This window comes from Nannospalax galili, unplaced genomic scaffold (genome assembly GCF_000622305.1).
Source record: "Nannospalax galili isolate Female #2095 unplaced genomic scaffold, S.galili_v1.0 scaffold2610, whole genome shotgun sequence".
In the NCBI taxonomy this organism is placed as follows: Eukaryota; Metazoa; Chordata; class Mammalia; order Rodentia; family Spalacidae; genus Nannospalax; species Nannospalax galili.
In genome coordinates this window covers 89434-106642 of record NW_008328097.1, presented here as the reverse complement: position 1 = coordinate 106642, position 17209 = coordinate 89434, and positions in this window count along the sequence as shown.

Below are 17209 nucleotides of genomic sequence, written 5' to 3'. Positions count from 1 at the left end.
ATTAATATATTGCTGGTTTAATTCAAATAAGGAAAGTCTAAAATTATAGGGAATTTAAAAGAAAAAAAATTACTATTCTGTTTTCAGATATAACATTAATATTTCACTGAGAATTTTCCTGTTTATGTGGTGTGGGTGGGGAGTGTGTTAATTTACTAGACTTTTTAAAGTGCCAAGCCCTGCATCATTTACTTTATATATGTTGATTTATTAATGTTTTAAAAATTATTTGTTTCTTTTTATTGTTTGTGTGTGCATGTGGAGGTCAGAGGACAACTTTCAGGAGTTGGTTCTCGCCTTCCACTGTGGGTTCCAGGGAGCAAACTCAGGTGGTCAGGCTTGCATGGTGTGTACTTTTACCTGCTGAGCCATCTCACTTGCCTGTTATTAACTCTTTTTTAAATAAATATTTTCTTTATTATTTTTATTTTATGAGTATGAGTGCATTCATTATCTACACGTATATAAGTATACTCATGTCATGCAATGTCCATGGAGGCCAGAAGGGGGCATTGGATCCCTTGGAACTGGAGTTATGGACAGTTGTTAGCTGCCATGTGAGTGCTGGGAATTGAACCTGGGTCCCCCAGAAGAACAGCAAGTGTTCTTAATCGCTGAACCATCTCTCCAGCTCCTAATTTATTAACTCACAACAGTGCTGTGAGATTAGTTCTTTTGTCTCCCTTTGCATGTAAGAGAAATGAAATGACTTGCCCATGCTCGTAAACACAGTAAAAACTTGGACTACTCTACCAATAGTCTGTTGCATATGCTTCTTTTCCTTAAAAATGCTTAATAATTGCCTTTTCTGTATCACTTCACATGACTGCATATAATGCTCATATGGACAGGAAAATAATGGTCTCTATCTTTTTGTTGGATATACACATCGTCTCTATTTAGTTCTAGAAGCTTCATTGCTGAAAGTCTTCATTGTACCCACCCATGATTCATCCCTAGGATGAACTGCTACCATAGATGGCCTTGCTGGGATTGGTGGCAATCCAGCCCTCAACTGCACTCAGCTGTTTGGATTTTAGAAGTCTGTACCCAGTGTACATTCTTAGCCTCAGGGCAGATAAATGCTGGGTGATACCCAACAGCACCTGAAGTGAAGATGGCAGTTTCAACAACACTATTTGTTTTTAAAGATCTCAAAGGTTCTTGCTTGGATATATATGATCTCTTCCATCGTAAATTCTAGTGACTATGACCTCCATGCTGGCTTCTGTCTTTCTGTCTAAAAAGCACTTTCTATCACTAAAGGATTTGCAGGACAGTACCAAGGACATAGATTCCAGAGTAAGGTGTCTGAGTTTGGATCATAGCTGGGCTACTCTGCTTCATTTTTCCCATCAGAAAAATACATGCAACAAAGCCTCTCTTGTAAAATACTTTAAGATGATGCCTGACTCGCTGAATGATCAGTAATTGTTGTCTACTACAATTGTCTTTCAGAAATCCATGGCCACGTAATTTTAAAAACTAAAATTCAAGACTCTACTTGTTTTGAATGAAATGTGATTGTTACAAAATTAATAACCCACAGTAGAAACTAAACTGCTGACACTGTAGTACTGGCAGCATCATTAGTGACCAACCCAGAGATCACAGATAACCATCCCTGCCTCAGTAGATGCAGAGAGGTCAAGGATAATGGGGAGAGTGGGAACAGGAATAAGGACTGAGAGAACACCATGCCTCCCAGCACACTTTCCCACACCTGCCCTCATTTGATCCTCACTGCATTACCTGTGAGGCAGGCGGAGCAGCTGTCATTAACCTGGCTTTACAGAGGAGGAAATTGACTTGGAGGATTAAGTGTTTTGCTCATTGTAGGTCATGGAATGGTCAATGGCAAAGCTGACTTGTGCTCTATAGGCTTCTGCCTGTGCATCTTTAATCCTCACTCTTGATGTTTCATGCTTAAGGATAAGCCGGTGGTCAGGGGGCAGGTGTGGAGAGCCAGTCTGGAGATAAAAGGAGGAGCAAAGCAGGGGGCAGCTGCAGAGTAGAGTAGGGGAGAGGAGAGGAGGGGAAGGGAGGGAACAGGGAGGGTAGGGTAGGAAAATTAAAGGAAGAGGACTTTCTTTTCTCCCCTCCCCCACCTTTTCTCTCAGGATCTCTTGATCCCAGCCTTGCCTCAAACTCCTTATGTTGCCAAGGATGACCTTGGACTTCTATTTTTTTTTTTTTTTTTTGGTTTTTTTGGGACAGGCCCCCTTGTAGCCCCAGCTGGCCTGGAACTCCCTATGAAGACCTGGTTGGCCTTGACCTCACAGAGATACACCTGCTTCTCCTTCCCAAGTGCTGGGATTAAAGGCATGTGCCACCACGCCCAGCTTGGACTTCTATTTTTAAATTTATTTTATTATTAGTGTGTGTGTGTGTGTGTGTGTGTGTGTGTGTGTGTGCCTGCCCACGTAGCACATGTATCTCTGGGGGATATGTGCCTACAGCACAAATGTGGAGATCAGAGGACAACTTTGTAGAGTTGATTTCTCTCCCTCCACTTATATGGGTTCTAGGGATTGAATTCAGGTTGCCAGGCTTTTTTGGCAGGCACCTTTACCTGTTGAGCCATCTCCCCAGCTGACTTTGAACTCCTGATCCTCTAGTCTTCACCTCCTGAGTGCTAGGGTTACTGACATGTGTTGCCACACCTGGTTTATGCATTGCTGGGGAGCTTCATGCATGTTCACACACGCTACACAAGTATCTATCAACTGAGCTACATCCCCAGCCCCCACTTCAAAATTAATACATAATTTACACATGTATGGGGTACAATATGACATTTCAACATATATGGACATTGTAATGATCAGTTAGGGTAATTGCTATACACGTCCCCTCAAACACTTGTCATTTCCTTGTGTTGGGAACTCTCAAAATTCATTTTTGTTTTTTAAAATATGTATATGTACGTGTGAGGACTAACATCTTGTCTTATTATTTTGTTATTATTTCAAGTGTGTGTGTATATGTGTGTGTGTGTGTGTGTGTGTGTGTGTGTGTGTGTATAAGTGCATATGGGTACCTGTGTACCCATGCATGTGGAGGCTGGAGGTCAACTGGAGATGTTGTTCCTCGGGAGCCATCTACCTTGCTTTAGAGACATAGTCTTTTATTGGGACCTAGAGTTCCCTGACTAGGTGAGGCTAAATGGCCCCAGTGAGTCCCAGAGATCCATCTGTCTACCTGCCCAGCACTGGGGTTACAAGCACACTGCCACCATGTGCGGCTTTTATGTTTATGTTGGGAATACAAATCTGGGTCCTTACAGTTATATAGCAAGCACTTTACTAACTAAGCCATTTCCCCAGCCCCTCAAAATTGAGATAGAAAGTATGTTTTCTCAAAGCCAAGAGGATATAGACTCAGAAACTCCTAGTTAGCAAGGAACATTTTTAGGGGTGAATGCTTAAAACTCTTGTGTAACCCAAGGAGACCTCAGGCTTGGGATCCTCCTGCCTTAGCCTCCCTAGAAGCTGGGCTTGCAGGTATGTCCTGTTACATCTGGCTTAAAACTCCTCAATAAAGAATTAAGTGTGGGTGATAATAAAGAGCAGTAGGATTTGATTTCTAGATCAGAGAAAGGGGAGCTGTTTAGAATATCTGTTGTGGGGAGTAGGTCTCAGTCTAGGAACTGTCAGAGGCCTCTGCTGTGCTAGAGGCAGGACCAGGCAGTGTGACCAACTTCACTTTAGGATGCAGAGGAAGGCTTGCCAGCATTTGCAGTCTTCAGGAGGTTTCTCATGCTGAGCTTGAGACAGGCACAGGGTCTGAATTAAAAAGCAGAGCTCCTCAATTGCCTGTGGAGTAAGCAAAATGACCTTGAGTACCACTCTTATTTCTAATATCAAAGTGGTTGTCTGGCTGTGCTCCTGGTTTACTGGAGTTCCATGGTGACAATGTTGATACCTGCTTGGGTGGGCACATGGATACCTAGCAAGTGCCAGGAGAGTTGGGAACAACAGTCCTTGTGGTTAGCTTCCCAAAGCCTTTGTTCAGGGCTAGGCATCACAGAGGAAGCAGAAGACAGCAGGGTTTTTCAGAGCACTGAAATGAGGAGTTAGACTCTGTGGATGCTTCCAGAATCTTTTTCTACCATTGCCACTGATGCAGCTCCAGCCCAAAATGGTTTTAGTAGACAGTATAACTTGTCCATTATTTCACGATGGTCTAGATTTTCTTAAATATCTTGCTTTTTATTTGCTTTTGCTCATCTGTTTGCTTGTCTGTGTTTGAGAGAGGGTCTCATTTGTAGCCCAGGCTGGCCTCAAAATTGCTAAGTATAACATGGCTTATTATTAAGAACAGTGTGGAGCTGGAGGGATGGTTCAGCAGTTAAGAGTGCTTGCTCCTCTTCCAGAGGACCTGGGTTTGGTTCCCAGCACCCACATCGCAGCTAATAACTATCTGTGATTCCAGTTCCAGGGCATGTGGTGCACTTACATACATGTAGGCAAAACACTCATAAGTATAAAATAAAAATAAATAAAATTTAAAAAGAACAATGTATATTTACTCTAGAAAAATCAAAATGACCTTTAAAAAATGAATGATTGGGGTTGGGGATTTAGCTCAGTGGTAGAGCACTTGCGTAGCAAGCACAAGGCCCTGGGTTCAGTCCTCAACTCCAAAAAAAAAAAAAATGTATGATCACACTGGGCATGGTAGTATACACCTTTAATTCCAGTGCTTGGGAGGTAGAGACACTCTCTGTGAGAGTGAAGCCAGCCTGGTCTACATAGTGAGTTCCTGGCCAGCTGGGACTACAGGGAGACCCTGTCTCAACACCCCGAAGATACTTACTATGAAAATATTTTCCATTTTTGCCCTTGAATCATACCTAATGCTTTTGATTGTATATAAAATTTAATTTTAGGCAGTCAAGCATTTTTCTTTATTATTTCCATGCAGACTCACCTGGAAACAAGAATGCTGTGGTATTTGCACTATGGTCTCATGGCGTAATCTCTCTCAGGTGTGGTCCTGCTTTGCGCAGTCCTGCCTGAGCCCATCCTGACATTCTCTTTACCATGACCTACAAGGCATGGCATGATCTGGCTCTGTGCTCTCCAGCCCCACCTCATCACCCTAGAACACTGTGTTCCATCCCTTGACTCCCTCTCAGATCAGTGAACATGCCAACCTTTTTCTACCTCTGGGATTCTATGGCTGCTGTTCATTTGCTTGGAATGTGCATGTCTGTGCACACACACACACACACACACATACAAACCCCTTGCACAGAGAGGGGTCATTTAACTTCCTATTCCCTAGCCCTGTGACCTTGGCATGTTACTTTGCAAACTTCCTGACTTGTGATACTGGACTCATTACAATAGTGCCTGGCTAAGAGTTGTTAGGAGGATAAAGTAGGGTAATTCATGGAAAGCTCTTGGAAAACTGCTCTGTGCACAGAAGTTACTTGTTGCTCAGCTGTTATCATCATCATTTTGCAGACTGCAGGTTGAATTTCATCCCTACCTCACAATCTTGTGTTTTTTCCCCTTTGAGCATTTATTGTGTGCAATTATTGATTTTTTTATTCCCTTTTTCCTGTTTCTTCCTTTATCCTATAACTCCAGAGGGGTAGGACTGTCTATAACAGGGTCTCAGGTACTTTGCCTATTGTATTTATAGAAGAACCAGTAGTAACCACAAGATTTCATGGAAACTTGTTTATATTTTCTTACTATTGTTTTTTTGACCTTGTTTTATATTTTAAATAGATCATCCATTTGAACTTTATGTTGAAAAATGATTTGAAATAGAAATCAAAATTATTTTTACTAAATGAATAGCCAAATGCATTTCTTTTGTTTGCTTTTCCCTCCTTGGGTAGTCCTCTTATGAAAAGTAAATACAGAAGCAGTTCATAGACTTGAATTGGGCCAAATTCCTGGTGAGTGTGCTGGCCCAGTGCCAGGAAAGATAATCTTGGGGTCATCCCCCAGGGCCTTGTTTCTAAGAGGAAGAAAAACGGAAGTGATCCTGACTTAGGAGCTTGTACTCTCAGCTCAATATCCAATCCCTCTAAACTTGCTAGGGGCTTTAGGCAATCTTGTTTCAGATAAGTGTGTCCACTATTACTGAGAGGTCATTGAAACTGGGAGATCTTACCATTCTAGTGTATAGAAGACTTGCTAACTTGTGTCTTGCCTCAAGATGTGGGACAATATTGCCTTGGTGCCATGTGTTAGGACTTCAGTTTAAAAAATATTGACCACTATTCTTTTCCATATTTTGTGTCTTTTAAAAATAAAATTAATGACAAAACTAATGCATATATGCATGTCCATTGTTACACACTCAGTAAAACATATACAGAAAAAAACAGATATATGCATCCCACTTCCCAATCTACGCACACACACACACACACACACACACTCACACACACTCATATACACATTCTGACACACGTACTCTTACACACACACTCATACATTCACACACACAGACTCATACAACATTCTCTCTCTTTCCTCTCTCTCTCAGACACTCTTATCTATGCACTTGCATGGTTTTCTGAGGAGTTTCAGAAAGAGTGAACACATCAGTGTGTGGTTTTAATAACACTCACAGCCTTTGTTTCCCGGCTGGCAGCATCCTAGAGAAGTCACTAACTGTTGCTTTCCCAGGCTTTGAAACACCAGGCCCCACTTAGTTTCTGCGACTCACTGGGAGCAGTCTTCAGAGGTCAGGAGCTCTGGCACATTCCAAATGTGGTCTAATCTGATAATGATTTCTCTCTTACTACAGAGAAGGAAATGGAGACTTGGACAGAAGTAAATGAAGGGAGAGAAGTGCGTGCTTTAAAGTTCATGAGGCTGAGTGTGCAGCTACAGTTTTCACTGGGCTATGACAAATGGGGTGCTGTCAGTTTATAACATTTTTCATAGCTCTGCATCTTGTGATTCTCCCGTGCCACCCCCCTCACCTCCCTCTTTGCTACTGGGAGATGGAACCCAGGGCCTTGCATATGCTATATAGGCACCCCACCACTGAGCTACATCCCCACCCCTTTCTTCAGCTTTTCTCATCCCATGAGATCTGAAGATAAGTTTGGGGTGGGAGAGGGTGGAGGACAAAGTGACTCCTGGCTGTGCCCTTCACACTGGCTCCAGAGAGTGTGCAGTCGACTGCTGGGAGAACTGTAAGCTGTAAGTGATGGGGGTTGTGGACTTGGGCAGAAGAATTGCACTTGTTGGGGTTTTCCACAGCACCTGCCTTATTATACTAGAGAGGCAAGTTTCATTGCTTAAGGGGACAATTTATGGCCATGGCTTTATCTCCTTGTTTTAGCTCTTTATGTTTTTCTGCCTCTTAATAAAATGTGAAGTCACAAAGCAATTTAATAGTAGTGTAGTTTTCAGGCAGAAAGTAGAAAAAGGCTAACTAGGGGAAAAGGCTAACATGATTGACAGAGGCTGGCTGGAGATTTACATTGAGAATAACTCGTTCCTCAAAACTTTCTTCATTTTCTGGTGGGAATTATGCGGTAAATCATCCACCAGAAGGATGGATGATTAAAAGTGCAGGAGTTATGATTTCTTTTTGACTTTGTAAGTCTCTAAATCCTCCACCTTAACATAGAATTTTCATTTCAAGATGGGAACTAGTCTTGCCCAGGATTAAAGTGAGCCCACTTAAAAATATTAAATTGTTAATTAGCTGATTGTTTATATTTTGTGGAATATCTTAAGGTACACTGAAGTGAGGTAGAGAATCCAAGAGGTTTGTTTCTCATTTCGAAAACTCAGATCCACAACTTTAGATATTCTAGGACATTCAAAAATACTGGGTGAGGTTTCAGTTGTTGGTTTCTAGAATGTTTAAAAATAGCATTAGAAAATTTTAATGATATTTAAAATGAGATAACATTAAAAAAAAAAAAACACAACCCTGAACATGAAAATTTGGAGAATTCATTCCCTGTTCCTTATCATCCATGCTTCTCTGCCACATAAATGAAGTCCTTTTAATTGAGCCAGTTTGGTTGACAGTGACCAGTCCCCATTCAAGAATGTTAGACAATAGAAGTGCATGTAAGCTCTTGCCACCCTTTCTTGTTATAGAAACAATTTTTTTTTTTGGCACTTTTGAGATAAGGTCTCCCTTTAGCTCCATCTGGCCTGGAATTCACTATGTAGACCAGACTGGCCTCAAACTCACAGAGATCCACCTGCCTCTGCCTCCTGAGTGCTGGGATTAAAAGCATGTGCCACCCTGCCTGGCACTAGAAACAATTTTAAGATATTCTGAAATACTATCTTTTAAGTGTTCTCTCTCTGCCTCTATGTCTCTGTCTCTCTGTCTGTCTGTCTCTCTGTCTCCCTTCCTCCCTCCCTCCTAACCTCCCACCCTCCCTCTCTAATAATCACATTGAAAAGACCCAAAGAAATGTGCTTAAGTTTTGATAATTACCAAGAAAGGGGTTAACTAGGACTGAATTGCCTGACCCAGAAAACAAGTGACTAGAAGGACAGTGCTCTTCCGGTGTAGACTTCTCCTGGAGACTTGGGGCTTTTGCAGGCTCACCCCAGACACCAGGCTCACCTCCACTAGCTGGACAAGAACCCCAGGAATAAACTGCAGCGTTATTCTTCTGCTATTGGTGGTGTGCTCCTGGAGGGGGCTCTCACGAAGAGTTGTACTTGGAGAACAGGGAACTACTGACTTTAGAGCATGGTAAAAGCGTAACAAACAGCTTTTGAAGGAAACTACTGTTTTCTGAGCTTCTACCCAAGGTCCTGTGTGTGCACAGACTTTGTTAGCAGCAGTTACAGTTCAGTTTCTCACTAGGAAAGGATGACATGGGGCCACTTTGAGTGCCATGTCTGGATCACGTTTGGATAGAGAAGAGATTAAGAGCAGCCAGGGCCAGCACATCCTTTCAGCTCTGCCTGAGTGGAACGTGCTATTTCCCAGGCATGTATCATCTGCTGCATGGAGCTCAGGATTACCTATGACTCCTGATTTGGAGCATGTTTCCTCTCCCCTCAAAGCAGTCCTTCATCCAGGCTGTTCCACAGAGAGGCCAGTTGTATGAGGAAGATGCTCATCCAAGCTGGTCCCATGGGCTTACTGTGACAATAGAGATTTGGTAATTTATTCTCTCCTTATAAAAAAGATTAATTTTTATTTATGTGCATTTTATTTTTATTTATGTGTATGTTCATGTGAGTATCTGCGACATGTGTGCAGGTGCACCTGGAGGCCAAAAGAGGGCATTGTATCCCCTGGAGCTGGAGTTACAGGCAGTTATGAGCCACCTGATATGAGTTCTGGAAACTGAACTTAGTTCCTCTGGAAGAGCAGCAGGCACTCTTAACTGCTGAGCCCTGGTGGTTTATTCTCACCAATACATTATTTCTTCAAACTTTGTTTGTTTTGGTCTTTTTGAGACAGGGTCTTCCTGTAGCCCAGGCTGGCCTTGAACTCACCATGTAGCCCAGGCTGGCTTTGATCTCATAGAGATCCACCTGCCTCTACCTTCTAAGTGCTGGGATTAAAGGCGTGTGCTACCATACCTGGCCAAACTTTATATATATATATATATATATTTTTTTTTTTTTTAATGTGTATGAGTGTATTACCTGCGTGTATGTAAGTACACTCGTGTTGTGAAGTGCCTGAGGAGGTCAGAAAAGGGTGTCATATCCCCTGGAACCAGAGGATATTAGCCATCATGTGGGTGCTGGGAATCGAACCCTGGTCCTCTGCAAGAGCAGTCAGTGCTCTTAACCACTGAGCCAGCTCTCCAGCCCAAGACATTATTGTTAATAAGGTAAAATTTACATAACAGAAAAATTAATTTATGTGAAACTTCCATCTCTAACTATTTTCAAAACCTTCATTACTAGGAAAGAATACCCTGGGCCCATAAGCAGCCATTCTTGTCCCCTATCTCCCAAGCCCCTTCCAGTCCTTACTCTGCCTTCATTCTCTATGCATTTACCAATTCTGAATATTTTACATAAGTGCTGTCATACAGTAGTGTGACCGTTCATACCTCTCTCTTTCACTTAGTGTGTTTCAGAGTTTAGCTGTATCGTAGTCTGTACTAGCTATGTTTGAACTGAACACCATTCCGTTGTATGTGTATGTGACACTATCCATCCAGATAGTCTTCAGAGCGACCCCTGTTAGGTTTGGCATGTATCCTTCCATAAATTTCCTGTGTGTAGACATACAAATGTAATTTCTACCTATGGGCTTTGTCTATTTTATCTTATTTCAGCTAGTAGATCTCATCTATATGTCTGGACTTACTCTCTTTAAACACTGAGGCTGAGAGCCGTTTATACAGAGATGTCTTCTCTAAGGGTTTTGTTTTAATGAGCACTTAATATTTTCAGTTCTTTTCTATTAAAAACAACGAAGCAATTAACAGTCAAATGTCAGTGTCTAACTCAATGAATGTCTCTGAGGAAATGAGAACTGACCAGGTAGAAAAATGCGCATCTTGCCTATTTGAAAATTTTTCAGGTTTGGGGATGCAGCTCAATAAGAGGCCTTGGCTTCTGTCCCAAAACTGTATTTCCTCACACAACTATATATTTTTTTGAGATTTGTTTGTTAAAATACATAACAAAAATTTGATCATCTTAGGCCTTCTTCAGTGTATAGGTTGCATATGATTGTGTAACCAGTCTCACAATTCCTTTTCATCTGGCAAAGCAAGAGTGTTCTTCTCCTCAAACAGCTCTTCAGTTCCCTCTTCCCCTGGCTGCCATCCTACTTTTCTATGAGTTTGACTATTGGAGGTACGCACGTAGGCAGAATCATAGAATATTTATCTTTTCATGACTGGCTTATTTTACTTATAAACATAATGTCTTCACATTTCATTCATAGTTGAATGTCAGAATTTCATTCCTTTTTAAGACTGAATAATTTTTCATTAGCATACATACTGCCCTTTTATGGGCACTAGGAGATCCACTTCTTTTAGAAATAAAGTACCTGTTTAGTTCTAGTCCTGGATGCTACCCATTACCCAGAATCATCCGATTGAGTAATTAAGTGCCTGAGAAAAAAGGAAAAAAGAAAAAAATATCTAAGTCTCTTCATTCCCATACATGTATGGTAACCTACATAGTGAACAGTAAAAGCTTTCAGGCATGGATATGTGCTATGTAAACACTGGTTTTAATGCTTTATTGCTTCAACTTGATATTGTCAGGTGCAAACGCAACTGCAGCACGCCATGCTTCCCTCCCTGCCCTTGGCATGCCCCGCCCCCACTCCTAACATAGCTCCATTATCACACCACCCACCGCTGGCTGTCATTCTTCGATAGCTCTGGATTTTATGTGGAAAGGTCTGTTGCTTGTTGACAGATTCTTGAGTACCCAGCATTCTCCTCTTTGGTGTCATCCAAGAAAGACCCGGTTGAGAATGTCTCACTTGCTCTAAAATTAAAGACTTCGTTTTGTTCAGTGCTTTCCTAGTTTCGTTTTGGTTCCTGTAATAAAAATGCCCTGACAAAAAGAAACGTAGGGGAGGGAGGGCTTTATTGAATCTTACAGTGTCAGGTTACAGTCCATCCTTGTGGGGAAGTCAAGGCAGGAACGTCTAGTAACCGCACATCCACAGTCAAGAGCAGAGAGAGACACGAGCTCGCTTGCTTATGCTCAGCGTGATTTCTCTACTCTCTTTTTAAATTTTTATTTATTTTTCAAAATTTTATGTGTCTGAGTGCCGTGCACCTGTGTAAGTGTAAGTGCACCCGTGTCATGTCCCACAGAGGTCAAAAGAGGGCATTCCCTGGAACTGGAATTACAGGCGGGTGTTAGCTGCCTTGAGGGTGCTGGCATTTGAACCTAGATCTCCTGCAAGAACAGCCAGTGCTCTTTACTGCTGAGCCATCTCTCCAGCCCCGATTTCTCTACTTTTTATACAGTTCTGGACCCCCTGCTTAGGGAATGTGCTGCACACACTGGCTGGGTCTTCCTACAAAAATTAACCTAAGACAATCTCACAGACATGCTCACAGGCCAATCGAATGTGAACAGTCCTTCCTTGAGACTCTCTTCCCAAGTGATTCTAAGTTGTGTCAAGATAACTTAAAGCTACCAGCACAGGGGCTGAAGGTGTAGCTGCACACTGAAGGCAGACCACACTCATTTCAGGAGGGCTCCTGTGATGTGTATGTCTGAGTCTCAGATCTCAAACCTCTTTTTGCCTTACTGTGGTTAACTAAAATAAGCCCAAGAAGATGCTTTTCTATAGTGCCCCAGGAAAAGAAAGCTAGATGGGAGGGAGGAACAAGAGTAGCCATAGTTACTCTCCTCTAATATTGGTTTGTAAAAAAGTTTTATTTTGAAATAGTTTCCTTTCCAGAGCAGTTTCACAGCTAGTACACACACACCTTTCTCTCTATTTCCCCTAATGCTAATTCTTATTTAACCATAGCATCATTACCTATATCAGGAGGTTGAAATTAGTGTAATACTCCTATGAAAGCAGCAGATTTTGCTCGATTCCCTCTGGCTTTCCTATAAGACCCTCTCTTGATGGCTCACCTGACTCCAACTCTGACTCCGACAATGTGACATCTGTCACCCCTTATATGCCATGATCTGTTTTTTTTTTGTTTTGTTTTGTTTTGTTTTAATGAACTGTACTGGTCAGTTATTTTGTGGGATAACTCTAGATTTAGGGTCTGATGTTTTCTGTTTACTTTGATGGCATGCATTTTTAGGAAAAATACCACAAAAATGATGATGTGTCTTTACTACCTCATTCATAGCCCGAGTAGCTTGTCTGTTTTCATATTATTGCTGATAATAGCCTTATCCCTGGCTTCAGGTGTCGCCGCCTGGATTTCTTCACTCCGAAGTGACTGTTGTTTCGTCTGTTCTTCATACACATCTTAGGGAGATACTGTGACACTGTAGATTCCTCAAGCTTTCGGCTCAGTTTAGCATCCTGTCTTCTAGTTGCTATACTCTGCTCCACAGTGATTCTGTGTCTCCTTCATCCCTTGTGCATTCATTAGCTGGAATTCTGTACAGAAGAGCTGCCCTTTATCATCCATTATTCATTCATTTATTCATTTGTATTACTATGGACTGGTGGATAGTTACTCTCCTGATTTGTTTCTCTATTGCTGTGACACACTACCAACTCAGGGAGAAAAGGGTTTATTTATCTTACATCTCCCGGGTTACAGTTCACCAGGGAGCCCAAGCTGGGAACTCAGGGCAGGAACCTAGAGGCAGGAGCTGGAGCACAGGCCAGGGAGGAACGCTGTTTACTGGTTTGCTCCCCGGCCCCTCCGCTCCGCCTTCTTTTTTTTTTTTTTTTTTTTTTTTTTTTTTTTTTTGGTCTTTTTGAGACAGGGTCTCCCTGCAGCCCCAGCTGGCCTGGAACTCACTATGTAGACCAGGCTGGCCTTGAACTCAAAGAGATCTGCCTGCCTCTGCCTCCCAAGTGCTGGGACTACAGGCATGCGCCACCATACCTGGCTCAACCTGCTTTCTTAAACGACATAGGCCTACGTGCCCCAGGGTGGCGTCACCCACAGTGGGCTGGGCCCTCCCACATCACTCAGTAATCAAAAGATGCTCCATAGACATGGCCACAGGTAGTCCAATGGAGGCGATTCCTCATTTGAGGCTCTTTCACACAGTTGTGTCGAGTTGACACTAAAGCTATCCAGCACAATTACTTTATTCGTGGGTTCATTAATGGTTTGGATGAGTGTGCTTCAAAAAGGCACACATGTTGACGCCTTGGTTCTAGCTGGCCATACTGTTAGGAGATGAGTGGATCAGGAGGGTGCTGCTCCGCTGAGGAGTTCCAGGTGAATGGGCTGTTAGTAAGAGGTGGGCCTAACTGAGGAAGTAAGTCACTGAGGACAAGTCTTTGAAGGAGTCATCACATTCCTGGAAACTTCTCCCCTTTTCTCTTTGCTTTCTTGTTTCCCTGAGTTGAAGTTCTGCTCCATCACAGCCTCTTGTGTTTAGCCTCATGTTAGGCTCAAAGCAATGGAACCATTTAACTATCGATTGAGTCCTCTGACACTATAAGCCAAATAATTCTTCCTTGAAGTTGATTTGTTCAGGTATTGTGCCCCAACAATGAAAAGTAACAGGGGACTGTACTCACCATTGTCATTTATTTCCTCGCTCAAGTTCTTTCAGCTTTCGTCATTGGGAGCTCGTCCAGGCCAGTTTTGATGGTCTCTCCACATGTCCCCACATCAAGCACTTCCTGCTTTGAGGCATTCTAAGCTATTCCAATCTTGTTTTGTATTTTCTATGCCTTATTCCCAAGGATCCTGTGTCCCTTTATTGGACATTAGTACTATAAGGCAATATCTGGGTGCAAAATGTGCCCTTGCAAGCAGGTGTACTTTGCTTTTTATCTGTCATTGGTCTTGACTTGTGCTTCTTCCTGTGAGCATGAGTGTAGCAGGTCTAAAACTGGCTCTTGACACTTCCAAGCACTAAATCATTTTCCTCAGATCATCTACTGGTGGATTGTTAAAGTCATTGCACATGGAGAGCTTATGGAAAAGTAGTTGTTCTGATTATAAATGGAATGGATTGACTTTTTGCAAATACAACCCAAAACCTTTGACATTAAATATTACTAATAGTGTCCAAACATCTCCAATATTCCTGTAATACCATTCATGGACTTTTAACTCTCATTTTCATCCCATTATATATTTTAAGACCTTTGAGAATATTTTTTGACTAGTTATAAAGGTAAGTAGTCCCTCATGTATTTCTGGTAGAGTTTTTTTTTTTTTTTTTCAGTTTGTAAGCACAGAGGGATCATCCTGGAAGAGAACTTTATTTTTGTCTAGTTTTGGTAAATTATAATTCTGTATAATTTTATGTATGTCATCCAGTCAGAAGACATTTATAGAATATTTCTATTTCTTATAAATCTAATAAATCATTTGGCCTGGTTTTGGTAAATTATAATTCTGTATAATTTTAGGTATAAATCATCCAGTTAGAAGACATTTATAGAATATTTCTATTTCTTATAAATCACTGAGGCCTCTTTTCCTTAGGGGAACCAGTATAATTTCTTTTGATTTGATGCTCTTTTTTTTTTTTTTTTTTTTTCAGTCTTTTTGAGACAGGGTCTCCCTGTAGCCCCAACTGGCCTGGAATTCCCTATTTAGATCAGGCTGGCCTTAAACTCACAGAGATCCACCTGCCTCTGCCTCCCAAGTGCTGGGATTAAAAGCATGTGCCACCAGGCCTGGCTTGATTTGATGCTCTTAATTTTTGCAAAGTAGATATTGTTCCAATGAGATTCTACTGTGACTCCGTTTTCTCTTTGTAATCTTTCACATTTCTGCCACTACATCTCAACATCTTTGATGATGAGATATTTCTGTGCAAACAAAGCATGAAGTCATGGCTTATTCATGTTTGGTCAGCAAGACTGTTAATAGACACAAAGCATCTGTGTATGCAATGGTAGTTTCCATCCTCAGCATTTTCTTCTGTTTCAAACTTATTGTTTCTTATACATGGGAAAGATTGTCTTGCTTTTCCATCCATAATGAAGATAGAAGAGGGTGTTTATGCCAGGGTTTTGTTTAAAGATTTATTTTCATTTTATGTGTATAAACATTTTGCCTAAATATATGTATGTGCATGATGTACATGCAGTGCCTTCTCTGTGCCAGAAGAGGGCATGGGATTTCCCTGGAACTGGAGTTATATTCATTTGTTAACTTCTATATGGGTGCTAGGAACCAAACTCGGGTCCTCTGCAAGAGTAGCCAGTGCTCTTAATCTCTAAGCCATTTCTACCCCATATATTGGGATTAAAAAAAAAAAAATTCCCTTGACTTTTGTTATTCTGGTTTTGGTTTTTTGAGACAGGGTCTCACTCTGTAGCCCTGGCTGACCTGGAATCCATTATGTGGCCCAGGCTGACCTTGAATTCACAGCTACCTTGCTTCCTCTGTATTGAGTGCTTGTATTACAGACATACTCTACTGTGCCTGGCTTTTCCTTGGCATTTTCTAAGAAATAATGGGCTAAATTTTAAAACTTTTTTTTGGTCTTTTTGAGACAGGGTCCCCTGTAGCCCCAGCTGGCCTGGAACTCTCTATGTAGACCAGGCTGGCCTTGAACTTACAAAGATCCTCTTGCCTCTGTCTGGACTAATTTAAAATGTTCTCTCTCTCTTTAAGATAATTTTTTTAATTTTAAGTTTTTATTTTATTTATTATTTTTATTTTATGTGTATGAGTGTATTACCTGCACGTATGTTGAGTGCACCCACGTCATGCAGTGCCGCAGAGGTCAGAAGAGGGTTTCGGATTCCCCTGGAACTGGAGTTAAGGACGGTTCGTAGCCACCATGTGGGTGCTGGGAATCGAACCCGGGTCCTCTGCAAGAGCAGTCAGTGCTCTTAACCACTGAGCCATCTATCCAGCTCCTATTTTTTTTTATGTGTATGAATGCATTGCCTACATGTATGTAAATGCACCCATGTCACACAATGCCCAAGGATGTCAGAAGAGGGTATCAGGTCCCCTGTAAAATGTTCTCTCTTTTTTTAAAAAATCCAGATTATTGTAACTTCGCCATGCTTGATGTCTTCTTTTGTTTTTCCATTAACTCATGTTTATGGAGAAGAGAGGAATATTAATGGCTTTTGATCTCAGCAAAGGTTTTTATCTTAATAGAACTGAATTTAAGACAGCAATGTTATTTTAAGGTGGATAGGATGACCTTTAGGGGTGTTTGTGCCAATTTCTGAGGTAGTGAGGCTACTCTGGCTGGCTTTGTAGGGGAATTTGAGATGTGTGCTGTTTGATACTGTGCGTGTAAGCAAAAAATAGTTCATACTGATTAATACCGAGTTTATACAACATGAAATTGCTGTGGAAATGTGCACCCAGAAATTAAAAACAAAACTGAGCCTATTGCTCGTGTTGCTTATGTTTTTCTTTCACACAGCCATATCTAAGTGCTTCTGAAAGTGAGCAGAAGTTTTGTAGAGGTCACTTTTATCAGAAACATAATTCTTTGTTGTATTAATATGCCGTGGATCTTGCTAAGCTTTCTGCTGATGTTGAATCTTTGGTGTGTCTCTAGTTTTTCCCATGATAGATACTTAGTGACTGTTTACCAGGAACCCTTCCCTCCCCCCTTCCTTCCTTCCTTCCTTCCTTCCTTCCTTCCTTCCTTCCTTCCTTCCTTCCTTC